Here is a 17450-nt window from a genome sequence, read left to right as displayed (position 1 = left end):
GAATCAAGCAAGAGAAAAACCAATTAGAAATAACATGATACATGAAATTTCTCACACAGATCATGTTTTCACAATGAGCTTATGTCCTAATATTTTAATTCCACATTAAAAGGCAATTCTTATCTACCTATATAATACTCTATTGAGCATTATCTATAAAAGAATAATTATAAAATAATATTTTCCTGGAATTGCTACTATCTGGAGTCTATTTATAACGTAAGTAATTGAAATAGATTATTATTATTATTGTGGTTTTTGTTGTTCACAGAATAAGTCATATTTGCATAATGTTTTTATCCTTAAATAGCATGTAGGCTATTTTGTCAGAAACACTCAAGATTCAGAGACCTATGTACTCTTTGTGAATTTCCTCATTTTTTTTTGATGATTGCCACCAGGAGGGAAATGTAGGGAAATGTATGTTTTCTGTTCTTCAAACTTCTAAAATACATACTTCACTTGGAAGTGTTCACGCTACTTTTTTTCCCCCAGTAAGAACAGATTTCTAGACCTGTGACTTCTTTAATGTAGGAAACTACTTGTTATGGAAACTCTCTTTATCAATTTTTATGAGAGAAGTTAAATGGCTTGTTCATCACTGCACAACCAGGATATTGTACACAGAACCTCTTTTATTCTTGAATTCAGGCCACGACATCGGTCCACAGCACCATGCTACTTCTCAGAATAATTCAGAATATAGTTACGTTAAAAGAAAGAAAGCAAAGAGACAACTTTTAATTAGTGAATGAGTCCTAAAATGTATATAAATTTAAGAATCACAGTTCTTGAAACCCTCCTTAGAAACCCTCCTCTTCAAAGTAAATATCAACATTAGTACTTTCTGTGCTATCTTCTCAAGCAAGATAAGGTTAAAACTCAAAAATGAACTTCCCTAGTTACCATTAATTCTCTCTTGACCTCTGTCCTCTTTTGTTCCTATTAATACTCTCCCTCCTTAATAACAGCCCATCAATATGTAAATGGAATGTGGGCAGGAAGTATATCTGTCCTTAATGAAAACTCTGCAGTATGAAAAAAAAACTGAGTCCATGTGACAAGTCCTAGAGTTTTTATTCATTTAAAAATTATAAAGCATATAATTCAATGGAATATTAAACCTAGATAATATAAACTTGAAAATGAAAGATAAGAAAAAATGAACTAGACATATACATGTACAATTTGATATGAGTGGAAAATTTAAAATTTTGTATATGTTATATATGTATATATCTACATATTTGCATACTCATTACACAAATATACATGTAGTAGTATATTATTGGATAGTCTCATCACAGGTAAATTGACTGCTCATATCTTCTCTATCTGTGACAACTCATAAAACAAAAAAATAAAAAAAAATGATGTTTAGCCCAATATGACCTTCTTCCATTTGTGCTATTCTGATGACAGTTTTATATAAAAGAGAGGAGAGGATTCTAATAATTGATTTTTAGTATCTTTATAAACTTAAATTCAACAGTTAGAATTCTAAATTTGAGATAATAATCCAATGATAAAAAAGGCATATTACTGGATGTGATGAATCTAATCAGTCATGATATTCTTACTGTAAATTCAGTTAGTTTTGAATCAGCAACTTATGTATAGTGAGACCACCAATGTTTTAAAGCAAAGATTTAAAAATGTATCTGTAAAAATGTTTTTAAAAGTTTTTAATTATGACATTTAATCATACCTCAATTTTATATTCAAATAAGTTATTTATCATGATTATTGGGTAATATATAGAAGGAAAGGCATCATTATGAATTAAAATGATTGATTATAAAAATTTAATTGAGGTGAAACAATTGCCCTAAAAAGTAGGCCAAAATAAACTTTAAAAATACCTATGTGAGGATGTACATGATTTATCAAATGGAAAGAGACTGAAATGAAAGGCAACATAGATTGAATGTATAAAATGGTTTATGGAATCTTAGGGAAAAGGGTGTTTTGGGAGCTTATAAATAGAATCAAATCTCAAAGCAGAAAGAAGTTATACAGGGAAAAACTATTTCAATAAAAGATGGACAAGAGATTCAACTAAAGTCTTCCTAAGGTAATTTATAGAAGCAAAGAAGAGGATAATAAATAAAAGAAAAATACAAAAGAATTACCAAAAAAGTTCATGAATTAGGGGGCAGCTGGATAGCTCAGTGGAGTGAGACTCAGGCTTAGAGACAGGAGGTCCTAGGTTCAAACCCGGCCTCAGCCACTTCCCAGCTGTGTGACCCTGGGCAAGTCACTTGACCCCCATTGCCCACCCTTACCACTCTTCTACCTATGAGACAATACACAGAAGTACAAGGATTAAAAAAAATAATTCATGAATTATTTCATCACCAAATATATCCAATAAAATCCAATATCTTATACAGTTATATGTTTATTGTTGAAGTAGAAATGACCTTTAGCAGGACATCTAGATTAGGCCAGAATATATAGTAATGTTATCTATTGTCGAGGTAAAAACAATTGAGCTCAATGGTATGAATATTGAATTATTGATTCACAATATATTGTTAATATACTCCACAGTATAGTTGAAGGAGAAAATGACAAACGTTCAGAGAAAAAAATCAATATTAATACCAAAATTTGAATGAGAAAATCTCAAAAACTACCAATATATGTACCCGATGTCTCGTAAAAATCTTTTTTTAATGAGAATAATCGACACTTACATTGAGGATGTCTTCAAGATTGTTATTAAGAGAGAAGATATAGGCTGTTGAAAATGATATTTCACAGTAGACTACAGTTTTATTATAATAGATTGAATGAAAGGTGTAGATAATGCAAATTCCATATTCCTATTATTGATATGCTATCATATGCTAATATATTACATGCTTGTTTTATTTGTTATATGATATTATATGTTATATGAGAACATATAAAACAATTAATCAAGTAGGACAAAATAGGTCTTTAAAGACTCTCACCTATGTATCAAAAACTTTTAAGAATGTTTGTCTCCATATTTGAGAACTGACTCCCAACATAAGAGTGTGGTGTGGTGAGAGGCTCTGTCCTTTATAAGTATGATAATAAAAATATGTCTTACTTTAAGAGATTTGAATTTCGTATGAGCCTGATCCTGAGAAAGACATAAGCAATTCTTTAGGTTTTGTAAACCCAGTATCCTCCAGTGAATAATTAGAAAGATAAAGAAACTGAGTATAGTTGTTCTCAGAGGCCTTAAACATTAGACATTCACATTGAATTAAATGGAACTATTAATAAATCTTTCCCCAAAGGCTGCTATATACTGCCTGTTTTATCTTAACTAGAACTCTGTACATACATTGGATGCATTGGATGCCTCTGGCATTGCCACTAATGAATTGCTCTTTTTGGAGACTATGAGGATCCAAGCAAGATAGAAGGAAATGTATTAGAGCTCTAGCCTACATTCTCTTGTTTCTCTTCACTGGTGATCACAATAAAATACAAATAAAAGTGGAAACTCCTTGTATGAAATGGATCACTCAAAGAGATGAGATAATGAAACTAATTGTGTTGGTACCAGAAACTATGCTGGGTTCTAGAGATACAATGGCAAAATTGAATTACTGTTGGCCAGTTAACCAGTTTGATAATTTACTAGAAATTTCTATCTTCTACCTTTGAACCCTTGTACCTTTATCCATCTGCTAACCATACCATGCCAAATTCCCTCCTGGCAATACTTCTATCTGCCTTTTCTTTTTCTCCCAAATATAGGGCTGAAAATACTATTTTCATTTTAGGAGCATCATCAATCCATTCCATTCATCCTTTCATTTTAACTTCTACTTTATTCTTTCTCCATTGCTTATAAACAAATGTAGACCTTTCTTTTTTATTTAAAATTTTTACATGAAAAAATAGTTTCCAACATCTTAAAAAGAATTTTGAGTCTCAAATTCTCTCTTCCTCCTTCCCATTTTTCCCTACCCTTCAAATGGTAAGCAATTTCATATAGATTTTATCTGTGATATTCTTATCATATTGTTCTAGAAAATACATGAGCTTCAAGTTATCTCTATGAATCTTGTCTTCAAGGTCAATGTTTTTGCTTGTATACAGAAATTAGGTATTGTATTATTCTTGTTGTTTCTGCTTTTCTTTCACATTTTCTTTAAGTTACATATATATGTAGTCAAAATTTGTTGTTTTCACATAGCCACTGTTTATTCACATTTTTCTATTCTACTTATTACTTTTTGTATAAGTCTTATATTTTATATAACTTCATACCTTTTCTGTTAAGATTTCCTCAGGTATCACTTCAGTTTCTTTTGTGTTATCATATTCACCAGAAGAGTTATTCCTAAAAGATCTGCCTAGTTAGGTATACCTAATCTAAGATCTATTTCAGATGGAAGAAAATCAGGGACCCTACCTTCCTTTTCCTCTCCTTCATCCTCACATGTTTAGGCACAATTCAAGTTTCCTTCTTGTTGCAATAGGGCTTATGAAAATACCAAATGAGAAGATAAATTGCTGAATGATTAACAAAAGAAAACTTGTGTTAGCTTGATTTGATAAAAATTAAAGATGAGCATTCTTCACTATTTATAAGACCTTTTTTTCCCCTTGTACTTAGTTTGTTGTAATTGCTTTACCTGTAGTGAACAATTCCTGTTTTGGAAGTGGTTTAAGAGTTATCAGTGGTTGTAGAATTGATTTTATTTTTTCTTCAATCTCTAGAGATTTCTTAACTGCTAACTCTGGTGGGTCTTTTCTCAATCCTCATCTCTCTGACCCTTTGATTTCAGAATTCTTACATTTTTTTCAAGTCTCAGCTTGCTTATAATCTGCTGGACCTATTTCTATTCTTCATAATTATTAGTGTTCTTTCTTTCCTACCTCACATTTATCTATAGTATTTGGAACTGATCACTCCTTTACCTCTTAAAACTTGACTTAATTCATTCTCATTTTTTTACATTTTACATCTCCTCAATAAAATATAAGCTTTTTGAGGACAAAGATTTTTTTTGATTCATTTTCTGTTTCCTTCTTTCTTGTACCTAATAAAATCTCTGCCTATCTCTACTTCTGTCCTTCATTTGCCTCAAAACTACATCATAACTGAGAAGGAATATTGTTTTATTTAAAAATTTTTGGCAACAACTGAGTCAGCGTTTTAATCAGAGTAGTTTTTGATGAGTATTCATGGTTTTGAACTGAGAATTAATGAGAACTAATACCATTCTATCCAATAATTATTAATTGAACAAATGTTTTTTACAAGTCTCTGTGCTGGGGACAGGAATACTGATATAAAGTCCTCAAGAAAATTTGTACTCTACTAGATCACACTATGACAGCAGAGGTATATACCCCTATACATATAAATTATTTTTAGGATAAAGCACTAACAATCACTGAGTCTAAGGATTCTAAGATGTAAGGATGTAGAGGTAGTGAATCCAAGTAAGGAAGATATCCATTCTGTCCAAAGGCATGGAGATAGAGGGTGGAAAGCTGTATACAAAAAAATGGCAGGTAGGTCAAATTAACTGGAAAAAAGAATGTGTGAATGGAGCAAAACAAAAAAATATGAAATTAATTTGGAAAATTAAACTAGAAGAAGATAAAAAGAGACTGACATGCAGGAGATTTTATATTTCATTACCTTAAATAGGGAACTACAATATCTTCTGACTCAAGAGAGCAATATACTGTGTCTTATCCTTAATGAAGATGACCCTAAAAGCTGCTTAGAGCATAGAAAGGAGAAGGAATAGTTTCAAAGATTTGTGTCTAATTAGGAAGTTCATGGATAAACTGGTTGGTTTTGTCATTAATTTATTAATTCGGTAAACATGTTATTAGTTATCTGCTCTGTATAAAATTCTCTGCCACTCACTATAAATTAGTAAACAGTAGTCAAATATTATATTTATTGTGCTGAGACGACTAAAGATCATATAGGAGAAATGGTAGGTTGTAGGGAAAGAAAAGTAAGCAGAATCATTTGAGAAAGGAATAACACTTAGGGAGAATAGGAAATATTTTCAGTTGGGTATCTTATGTTATATGAACTTTTAGAAAATCCAGAGATTCCAAGGGATTTGAGGAAATGAATTTTATATTTGAAGTTAGATGGGGAAATCAATAAATGAAGTTTCTCAATGAGATAGGACTTTTCATGAAAAGGAAACATCATATTTTCATCAACATATGTAATATGCTGAGAATTCCCATTATGTTCACTATTTCATGAAATCAAAAGATCTTGAACTATTAAGAATTGTGCTACAAAAGATAGTTTGAAACAGATATTAACTTACCAAATACCAACTGTTTTATTCTAAGTCTGTCACAAATTATTTCATGGAAAACATTCAGTTATTTTCCAGATAATGTCAGAATACAGAAAATGGAAAGACAACTTGAGATTTTTCTTTTCCATTGATTACAAAGCACATTTATTATTCAGCCTGTTCCTAATCAGATGAAACAACATATTCAGTTTTCAAAAGAATAAAATAAACGATTACGTTAATTATTATTTCCTTATTGTGGACATCATATTAATTTTATTAATATTGACTGAGGATTTAAAAATTAATATCCAACATTCTGAGTATTATATTTTAAAGTTCATTAATAATAACTAAAGCAAGAGATGTATCTATTCAGCCCACTTTCAAGAGGAAAAAAGAGAGAGAAGGAGGAGCTACAGAGCTTATGAAACAATAATGTGACCATACAAATGTGGAGACACAGGAGAGATTAAAGGGAATTTTGGGAAATACTAATGGACTTCTGGGGGATGAAGTCCAAGGTTCATTGTGTGTGATATATACAGATGTGTGTGTGTGTTAGTATGATGGTAAGGGGTTAGGAGCTACATCTTACCTGTTAATTATTGAGTAGCAGTCTCCCTAGTTATAAAATTATTTTTCTTTTGTTTGATCACATGTATACAATTTGATTAACATTACTTTTGGAACTGAGTTGAGCTCTATCAGAATTATGAAATACTTACTTATGAGGGTGGGAACCTTGGACTCCCTCATACCAGTGTGAAAACAACATCAGTAACAGAAGACAATTTCCAATCCTCAGACACATAGACTACTTTCTGCACAGTATTGTTTTGTATGCTGTATTTTCAATAATGCAGTGAAATATTTTCAAATCACTAGTATCTTCTCATTGCTCATATAGTTAATTACTCTACTAATGATAGATTTCCCTTCTCTGAAAGAAATTTTTCTATGTTGTTTTTTAAACATATAACAGAGCCTATGGTAGCCATTATACCCTTTCTTTCCTATACCATACTAGAATGTGTGAGATTCATATAACTCCATGTTCCTAATAAAATTTGTCAGGTGGATTGTATATTTGTGGGTATACGTGCATATGCTCATTTATGTGTTTCTTTATGTATACATATATGTTTCAATTAAATAGGGACCTAAAAATCATCAGCATAGGCATTATTTGCTTGTGCGAACTACCTTTTTTTTTTTTTTTTGACTGTGTGTGTGTGAAATTCTGTCCCTGGAAAATTATATAGCTGACTTGATGAAAATACTATGTGTACCCAGTTTGGTTAGTTCTAAAATAACTGCTTGACAGACCATGACTAGGTCTTTATTTTAGACCTTTCACAAAGAACCTGGAAAATCCACTTTCTGTTGACACAGTACATAATAAGCAAGAGTTGCCTCCATAACTAAATTACATATACACAAAAAATTCAATATTTTAAAATAGATGATTTCTTTAATGGGTTTTCCTACTGTCACAAATTGAAGACACTTTATTCCTTAGTAGATAGTACTTATAAATAATACTTTTTAAACAGAAAGTGTTTTTGACTTGGACTCAATAAAGAGAGGTCCAAATTCTACCTATGAAACATTTATTGTGTGAAGAGCAAAGCCTCTTGGCCTCAGTTTCCTCATTGGTTATATAGGGATTATTATATCCATAGAATCTATTTCTCAGGTAATTATAAGGACTAAATGAGATAAAGTACTACGATTTCTTTGTATCCTCCCTGGAACTATATAAATTTCAGTTATTGTAAATATAAGGTCTTCATCATCAATTACTTTATAAAAAAATTAGTGAATAACCTTATCTTGTTCCTCTTTCTGAATTTGAACTTTTTAGGTAATACTCAATTACTGGGCTAACATCTGAAGCTTTATAGCTATGTTAATCATTCGAGATAAATGCTTTGCTTTTAGGACTTCTAAAAAGTTTTATGCTATGAAACAAGGAAATGATACTTTAATGGAAGAAATGTTTGATTCCCTAATTCTGAAATACTTATAAATGATTTTTAAAATCATTTTCTCTACATATGAGCAATTATGCCCACAAACAAATCTATATACCTAATTGCATAATTATGAAGAATTTCATGTTCATTCTTTTAAAATTTTTCCCTAAAAAAGGCTCATTATTTTATGAAAATATTTTTCAGTAATATTGTATGCCTTTATATCAGGGAATTTCCAAAGAACTGTAATCAAGGTTTGATCAGAGGAAAAGAAAGGTACCTGGAAGATGAAAATAGGGTGATGAAGGCAGATGAAAATAGAGCATGTGACAGCTCATTAATGGTAGAGGAAAAGCAACCTAAAGCAAATAATTAGAATATTGTATGTGAGAAAGTAGGAGAGAGACAAAAAAAAATCAAGTAAAGAGAGAATAGTTATGTATTACAAATGAAAGATCATCAGTAAACAGTTGTTGTGTTTCACTGATGTCTATACAAGAAATGTAGAGAAAGGCTATTAACATGTTGGGTTGGGTTGTGATTACAAAAGGCACAAGAGTAATAGTCAAAAAGTAGACACAGATGACTTGTAATCTGCATTGTTGGAGGGAATCTGTCAGTGAGTTCATAGCTCCATCAAAGAATCAAAAGTTCTTTTATTAAAATGAATGTTTCTTATATTATAGTTTCCAAGTATCTCCTTCCATTCATCCCTTTCCACAATAGAGAAGGTATTATTTTATAATTTGGATATGTGAGTGCGTATGTACATTAGTGTGTTTATAAACTATGTCTCACATGTTTATATTTATTGGTTCTTTTTCTGGAGGAGGACATTCACATTAATTCTTCAAAAAACAATATTTCTGTTGCTCTATAGAATGTTCTGGTTCTTCTCATTTCAGTCTCCATATTTTCATGTAGTTCTTTACATGTTTTATTTAATTAACCTATACATAATTTCTTAGTGCACAAGTATTCTATAATAATCATGTCACAACTTCTTTAGCAATTCCCTGACTAAATGGGCACCTCCTCAATTGCCACTAAAAAAGAAAGCTCCTATAAATATTTGAGAACATAGAGGGTCTTCATTTTTTGTCATGATCACCTTGGGCTACATATAGCTTTAATTTCCTCATCCAAAACTGTCTTTTGGTATCTTTTGGCCACTAACAATTGGATACTGACTCATATTCTTGTAAATCTGACAATATTCTCTATATATTTGAGATATGAGACCTCTGAAAAACTGTCTATACCTGTACACTGCTTTTTTCCCACCCATAATTTTGGTTACCTTAGTTTTATTTGTACAAAAGTATTTAATTCAATATAACTAAAATGATTTATTTTACATCTTATAATGCTCTCATCTCTTGTTTATTTGCAAATTCTTCTTTCCATAGATCTTATTAGAAAAATGTTACATGTTCTTTTAATTTTCTTATGATATCTCTCTTTATATCATATCTTATCTTGCTAAATGGTATAATATTTTGGTCTATACATATTTTCTGCCAGATTGCTTTTTTTATTTATTTGTTTGTTTATTTATTAATTAAACCCTTACTTTCCATCTTAGAATCAATACTGTGTTTTGGTTCCAAGGCATAAGAGTAGTAAGGGCTAGGTAAAGAGGGTTAAGTGACCTGCCCAGGATCACACAGCTAGGAAGTATCTGAGGTCAGATTTGAACCCAGGATCTCCCATCTCTAGGCCTGGCTCTCAATCCACTGAACCACTCAGCTGTTCCCCAGATTGCTTTTCAATTTTATCAACCATTTTTACTACACTTGAACTTAGCCAAAAGGTCAAAAAGTGATCCAACCATTTTTACCAAATAGGGAATTCTTATCCCAAAACTTTAGTTCTTTAGTTTTGTTGAACACAAGTTATTTGTTATAATGTTTGTGACTAATACTATTTGTTTGCTTTATTCCCTGTAAGTATCTTTCTTTCTTTTTTTTATTGAGGCAGTATAGAACCTCAAGTCAAGGAAAACTAAATTTAATTCCCTTTGAGGCAATTACTAGATTTGTTACCCTGGGAAATCAACTTTTTTATCCTCAGCCTCATCTTCATGAAGTATAAATTGAAGATAGTAATATTTTCTACTTCATAGGGTTTTTTTTTTAATTTTTTTTAAACCCTTGTACTTCGGTGTATTGTCTCATAGGTGGAAAATTGGTAAGGGTGGGCAATGGGGGTCAAGTGACTTGCCCAGGGTCACACAGCTGGGAAGTGGCTGAGGCCGGGTTTGAACCTAGGACCTCCTGTCTCTAGGCCTGACTCTCACTCCACTGAGCTACCCAGCTGCCCCCTACTTCATAGGGTTTTTATAGGCCTCAAGTGAACTAATGTTTATAAAGTGTTTTTGAAACTTAAAAACATTGTTTAAATGTGTATGAATTTTCTTCATTATAATTAATCACTATATTTTCACATATGCAGTCCCTTTCCTGGCTGGACTGCCTTTTCACCAAAAAAGTAAAATTATGTATTTCATTTGAAACTACTTTTTTATTTTTTTTGGATAACATAACTAGTCAAATCATTTTAATTATTTTGTATAGGTATATAAAGTGATTTTTTTGTGCAGAAGAAAAGATAGTAAACAGAAAATACTAATCAATGGCCCTTTTTATTTCCAAGTAGGCTAAGAATGTGAAAGGCTTAAATTTCATCTTTCATCTTTAATAGTTCAAATATAACCAGCAATATGGCACAGAAGATAAAGCCTGGATTTTGAAGGACTTGAGTTCAAATATTACTTCAGCAACTTCCTAGCTGTGTAACCCTGAACAAGTCACTTAACTTCATTTGCCCATTCCTTAGTGCTCTTCTGCCTCAGAATTGATATTTAGTATTGATTCTAAGACATAAGTTAAGGGCTTAAAAATAGCAAAGGAAGAAAATTCAATTTGTTGGAATAGCTAGGTAACTCAGTAGATAGAGAATCAGGCCTAAAGATGGGAAGCCCTGGATTAAAATCTGTCCTTTGACATTTCCTAACTGTGTGTCCTTGGTCAAATTAGGGTTGTAATTGTGCTTGGAATCTGTGAAGGAAAAATGAAAATCATTGGAGTTATGGAATACAAGGAACTGAGAATTTGGGATTCGAGAGTGTAAGTGTCAACATGGATCTTGATGTTTCCAAGAACAATGAATAGAACATGGAAAATAGAGTGAAAGTAGTCTTGGTGTTGAAGACACTAAAAAGGGTAGATGTGGATTATAAACAGAGCACAACTGAATGTGATGTGTAATCCTAATGAATCAAATGTGTGTACATATATATGTATATGCATATATACATACATATATATATTATATATTATTTGTGAGTATTAATCCATCCACAACATCCATGTAAATGACCCAAATGGGAAGTTTTACACAGGAAGAAAAAATAAAAGTTTTAAAAAATGGTCTAGATTACAATAAAATTTTGTCCAGGTGATTGTCAGCAGGATTCTAATATTTTAAATGAAACATCAGCATTTCTTTGATTTCCATCGATATGTCTGCCAAGATCCCCTCTCTTCCCTCAGGCACACTATTACTCTCTTGACTGTTATTATTACTCTTCCTAGTTTTTCTTTATTCTCTCAATGCCTCTATCAACCTTTCAAGTGTTTTAGTCACTTCTAGTTTTCAGATTTGTTGCTAAGATGACATTGGGATAAATGTAATTATTAGAGTTTTTTAGTTGTGCATGAGAAAATAAAGTAACTATTATATCTTTATCTCACAACTATTTCTTCTCTTTATTAATATCCTCGGAACTTATTTATTGCCATTCTTTAAAATTATCAGTCAAGAAGCACTTATAAAGCATTGATTATATGATAGGCACCATTCTAAGCAGGAAAAAGACGTAGTTTATTATGGCATCCTCTGAGCATATTATACTATTATTCATTAAATTTAAAGTTTCAAATTTAGAATATGTCACTGAAATAGGTATGAGATAGCATTTCTAAATCAAATGAAAGAGAGAAAAAAGACTAGAGAAGAAAAGATATTAGTTATCATGTTTAGAAGAGGCAGAAAGAAGAATTTGTAAACCTTAAGGATTCAATTATTTAATCCTGACAGTCACATAAGTCACAATGCCCAACAGTAACTGCCTGATTTCCACCAGAACAGGGCTGAAACTTATAATTTTAGTGATATGTCAAAGAAAAATCTTGTTCAAGCAGTGATTAAGCAATGCTCATTCATCCTCCTATAGGAAAAAAAGCTTATTATAAAACGCATATAAGAGTTTCTTTAACTCTGGAAAGTAACCAACATTTTAACCTTTTTTCCACTTTGTAAAATAGGGAAATGGTCTATGAATAAAGAGAGTAATACTGTAGGAAGTGAGAGATCATAACTCATTTCTCCCCAGAAATCTGGTGCTGCCCATCCTGATGACTCTCCAAAAACTTGGTAAGCATCAATCTCTGATTTATTTATTAGGTAGCGGCAGACATAGGTGGCTATGTGTCACTGAAGAAGATATTTGTAATCACAGGAGGTAAATAGGACTTAATTTCTAAATACCTTTATCTTATTTTATCTACAAGACTACCTAGAATAGGGTAAGAGGAGGTTGAACAGGTTAACTTATAAATCTTAATATCTTCTTGCTGTGTAATGTTCTTATAACTGTGACTCTCTTCTGTCTCTGCCTTTACACAACAGACCAGAAGGAGAAAGGCATCTTCCTTTAGTTCAAGCACAAAATTTTGATCTTTGTTTTCAAATTTCACATTTTGCTTTTTTTCTTGCCTGCCCCACTTACATTATATTTCCTTCCATATAGCACCATTGACTTGGTATTTCTACACATCTGGCTTTTATTTTTTTATAATACCCCAAACATCAGGACCCCAGTTTATCAATGCAAAAACTTCATGTACCTTTCTTCTTTTAATCCTTCATACTAAAGATGCAAGTTTCTTTAAGCCTTTAAATTGCTTTTAAAGACCCATCTCCTCAAATAAAATAATCTAATTTTTAATCCTCAAAAATTATCCTTGACACACACTCTATCCACAAATAATTTGGAAACTTTATGATTTTATCTTTCTGTCAATTATATCTTTGCTTTAGCTGTTACAATGTTAATTCCTAAATTCAGAAATGCATAATATATTGGAAAGAAAATTATATAGTATAAGGAGATAATTTATAATACCAGAGATTTGGTAAAGTAAAAATCAAGAGTGGGAAAATATAATGCAGATAATTTTATGGAGTTGGGGACAGAGGGTGCACTCATGGAATCTTGGGTCTTTGCAACCTGACTGTGTCCTGAGCATGAGATTCCTTTTCTACATGTGTGCTTTGGTCACAAATATTTATTGCAATTAAATACCTAAATATGTATATATATGTATATATATATACATATATATACATATATATATATATATTGAGTATGCATGTCTCTCGAAGAGTGATCCAATCCATATATACTCTCTATTCTTTCTATGTGTTCCCCACCCTCCATTCATGTGTTCTCCATAACTGAACTTGCACATATGACACTGAACAGATATCCATTCACATGTGATTGCTTGCTATACATGTTCCCTATAGAGAAATTACTCCAGATATATACCCTGACAATGTTTTTCCTATATATGCCTAAAATAAAACTATAGATGTATATTAATAAATCCATTTGTAATAAAATGTACATAGATTGAAATAATTTCATAAAACATATACACATTATTTAAATATATATTATATATAAAATCTCTAAATTCAATCCTTCCTTCTTTTGGTCTTCAGAATTATATCTTTACTGCTATCCCATCTTTGAGCTTTCTTTGATATCTCAAGCCTCCTTGCTATGGAACATTCTGCCATATTGACAAAATGTTTAATTGGAATATTCCTTCATAAAATCTGCCCCATGAAGTTGTGAATTGATCCAACCATTCTGGATGTCAATTTGGAACTATGCCCAAAGGGTGCTAAAAGACTGCCTGCCCTTTGATCCAGCCATACCAGTAATGGGTTTATACCCCAAAGAGTTCATATGGAGAAAGACTTTTACAAAAATATTTATAGCCACAATCTTTGTGGTGGAAAAGAATTGGAAAAGGAGGGGGTGTCCATCAATTGGGGAATGGCTTAACAAATTGTGGTATATACTGGTGATGGAATACTATTGTGTTCAAAGGAATAATGAACTGGAGAAATTCCATGTGAACTGGAATGACCTCCAGGAACTGATGCAGAGTGAAAGGAACAGAACCAGCAGAACATTGTACACAGAGACTGATACACTGTAGTACAATCGAATGTAATGGACTTCTTATACTAGCAGGAATGCAATGATCCAGGACAACTCTGATGGACTTATGAGAAAGAATGCTATCCACATTCAGAGGAAGAACTTTGGGAGTAGAAACTCAGAAGAAAAACAACTGCCTGATCACATGGGCGGATAGGGATATGATTGGGGATATTGACTCTAAACAATAACTCTAGTGCAAATACCAATAATATGGAAATAGGTCTTATTCAATGACACATGTAAAACCCAGTGGAATTGCACTTTGGCTTTGGGAGGAGGTTTCAGGGAGCGGAGGGAAAGAACATGAATCTTGTAACCATGGAAAAATATTCTAAAATAATTAATAAAATAAAATTTTCCAAATTAAAAATGAAATAAAATAAAATATGTCCCATTCACTTATTTATTTGTGAAGGGTTCTAGGCTGGTCTAGGGTTATTCTCCTTTTGTTATTGTTCTTGATGTTCTCTATATTCTAAAGTTTTATATACAAATGAAACAAGTTTATTCATGCCCTCTCCCATGCTTCCCAGCACAACTTTGTGTGTTGTCATCTCCCATTAGAATGGAAGCTTCACGAGGAGAAAGATTATCTTTTTCTTTATTTGTATCTCTAGTGCTTAACACAGTGGCTAGAACATATTGAACATTTAATTAACATATTTTTTCCTTCCTACCTGAGTATATTTTTCCACTAATTAAGGGTATATTTGTAGAAAACCTATAATTTGCTTAATTAGATTTTCATTATATATTTATTATTTCCCTTCCATTTTCCTTCTGAATAATGTTCCTTATACTAAACCTCTTCTCTACACATCATTCCATTGTATTAGTTTGCTTTGCCCACTTACTATTGATTTATCTTTTCTTAATCATTTTTCCTTGCTAAATATCTTTTCTTTTCTTTCTGGAGACTACTCACTTATTAATATAATATTCATAATTCTAACATATATTCTCAAAATGCCTTTGGTACTGATCCTCTTTTTAAATGGAAGTAAAATTTCAACCAGCATTTGACCCTGGAAATTATAGTTTTCTGAAATTCTTATTTTATCCCCAATTTTTTTGATTTCTCATTCCCAAATTTAACTTCTGACATATATTGCAAACCTTGCAAATTATTTCCATAATGTCTTTGTCCTTATTTAATTTCTCTCCTCCTTTTATGCATTTCTCCTCCTTCAGTTTTCCAAATTAAGTCAAAATTAGAACACATATTAAAGTAAGCAAATATGTAATATATAAAAAACTGAACTTCTCTTGTCTTGAAACATACTTTTCTCTCCAATTTATTTGGATTTCCACCCCCTCACTTATGCTTCCTTACAGTAACATCCAGCAGATGCAAACTCTCTGGCTTTGGAGGGGAAGTGCTTGTGGATAATATATCTTTTAAAGATACAATGAGAACTTCATTATTATGATCAGTCCAGAAAGATAGAAAGGTTTTTCCAGTTTACAAAAATGACATTACTTAATTTAAATAATCAAGGTGTTGTCTTTTGCTTCATTGCCAAACCATGTGATACAGAGATATTTTCTGTGACTAAGCCTTAACTAAAAGAGAAGAGCTCCATTGATTTCATCCATATTAGAGGAGTCATACAGTTGCTAAATGAACGAAGCCACGGCTGGTGAGTGAGCATTCTGTAACTGTTCTGAGGAGGCAAAATCTTGGGAAGGATATTAGTTGTAGAAGAGCAATCCCAGAGAGCTCTGTGAAGAAATAAATTTGAGAAGGAACTTGGGAAGATATTAATTTCTAGAATTGGAAAATGCTTTCCATGAACACTGTAGTTTCTTAGGAAAAGGGTTCTTCTTTATATGGGTCCTGGTGTTAAAGTCTAGGATCTCTACTAAGTACTTTTTCTGCTTCTAAGATTCTAAGAAAAGGTCAAGGAGGAGGAGAAATTAAACTAAAACATTTTTAAATAGCCTTACCTTTTGATTTCCACTTCTGAATGTAACTTGCTCTCTTCCTCTCTTCATAGAGCCCTGACATGTAACAAAGAATAAAAAAGGAAAAAAATCAATTTAATTAAACCAATATTCATGAATCTAAAGTATAGGTAGTTTTCCACAACTGTAGGCCTTAAGTTATGACTACAAAATGTTCAGAACAGATTGGATTTTTGCTTCTGATACTTTGAATTTTGAAAAATGATTCAACATTTTTATTTTGCCATATGAATATTTTAAAGTATAGATATATATCTACATTTTAATGTTTGAAAGAAATAATTTCATGTTCTAATATTATTTTTTACATCTTTAGAGTAACTTAAATATTTCCATACATTTGGATTACTAATTATTTAGAGCTAAAATATTTCCATGAAATATATTTTCTTAAAATGTGTTATATTATCCTAAGTTTTATTCATAAAAGAGTGAGCCAGATACTGTTACAATTCATAATTCACATAAAATGGATTTTTAAAGCTCTATTATGTATTGAAATATAAGCATACCTCTATATAAACACATTCACAGATATATATACATATAAAGATATACCCATACATTTTCCATGTAAACTGGAACTATAACTACTATTTGTATAATAGATGTAAGAACAATGAGATTTACATTTTCCTTTGCTAACAAATGAAAGAATATTCACTGTGCTTCTAAAAGTTCAGCAACTGAAGGAGAAGAAGACATGTTTGTAGAGTCAGTGAACAAAGATATAATCAATGGCTTGCTAGATGATCTGCTGGAGAGTGGAATGATAACACAGGGAAAAATGGAGGAATTGAGAGATGAAAATGTCACGACAATGGATAAAGCCCTGGCCATAATTGAATATGTCATTCAGAAAAGTCCAGAAGCATGTCAGCTTTTAATAAAGAGCATCTGGCATAGAGATTCTCAGCTTGCCAGAAAGATGAC

The sequence above is a fragment of the Gracilinanus agilis genome, chromosome 3 (genome assembly GCF_016433145.1).
Source record: "Gracilinanus agilis isolate LMUSP501 chromosome 3, AgileGrace, whole genome shotgun sequence".
Lineage (NCBI taxonomy): Eukaryota > Metazoa > Chordata > Mammalia > Didelphimorphia > Didelphidae > Gracilinanus > Gracilinanus agilis.
Note: the sequence above shows the minus strand (reverse complement) of the source record.